General features: G+C 57.6%; 1 non-coding gene across 1 annotated transcript; it reads left to right on the top strand.

Moving 5' to 3' along the window:
- Window positions 1-889: 889 nt before the first annotated feature.
- TRNAK-CUU lies at window positions 890-962 on the top strand. The gene has a single exon. It is a non-coding gene; the product is annotated as a tRNA-Lys (tRNA).
- Window positions 963-1,014: the final 52 nt, after the last annotated feature.

Raw genomic sequence — 1,014 nt, forward strand, 5'->3', positions numbered from 1 at the left:
GGGGGGGGGCGGAGGAGGGGGACGGTGGGGGCGCGGTGCCGGCCGGGCTCGTGCGGGCGGGCCGGGGGGCGGTGCCGGCAGGACGCGCGCGAAATCTTCGCCCGCCGTTTCTGCACGCGGCGCCTGGTGCCGCGCTCGCTCCCCGTGCCCCTCGGCCCCGTGCGCGCGCACACCACCGCCCAGCTCGCGACGCCATGATGCAAAAGCTGCTGGCATTCCGTGCCCCGTTCCTCCCTCCCGCCGTCCGCGCTCCCCCGCCCCCCCACGCCACTCCGGGACTCCCGGGGCTTGTTGCCTCCAGGGGAACTGGACCTGGACGTTTTGGATTCTTGCTTAGATTCTTGGAGAGTTTCATCCAAACTGGTTATTTGGTGTTGCAGCACCATCAAAATCAGTCTCCAGGCAATTAGTGCTTCGGCTGCATTTTTTTCCCCTCTCTCCTTTTGTTTCCATATATGGTGTCCAATTTTTTCCCAGTCTTGTATTTTCAAATCGTCCGAGACCACTTCGCCGCGGTTTTCTAGCCATTTTGCAAGCGATTTTGCCGACTTTTTATCTAAGGGGTGTCCATGTTCAATAATAAAGTCTTTTAGCTTGCTGTATACAAATTTTTGAGGGGTTGATAGCCAGAGGCCCATTGCGAAATTACTTAGGCTTCTGTTAGTCTGTAGTTGGTTTTAAAGTTGTTTTTGTGAGGGTGGGAGATGGGACTAGAGGTTTTCCCGGTGCTCACCTTTCTCGGTGCGGTGGCCGTCTTGCCGTGATCTGGGGTTCAGCCGAGAAGGAGCAGCGGGATGAAAACGCTTCTCTCCGCGTCATCTGAGCCCTTGTGGTGTGTGGGAGATTTTCTTAAGGTAAAAACCTGTACCTTTGCCCCACGTTTTGCGGCGCCCGGCTAGCTCAGTCGGTAGAGCATGAGACTCTTAATCTCAGGGTCGTGGGTTCGTGCCCCACGTTGGGCGCCATTTGCCGCTGTCCGAAGAGGGGTTGGGACACGAGGAAGGGTGCAAGTAG

The sequence above is a fragment of the Neopelma chrysocephalum genome, unplaced genomic scaffold, assembly GCF_003984885.1.
Source record: "Neopelma chrysocephalum unplaced genomic scaffold, ASM398488v2 Primary Assembly neopelma1_116364, whole genome shotgun sequence".
NCBI classification, from domain to species: domain Eukaryota; kingdom Metazoa; phylum Chordata; class Aves; order Passeriformes; family Pipridae; genus Neopelma; species Neopelma chrysocephalum.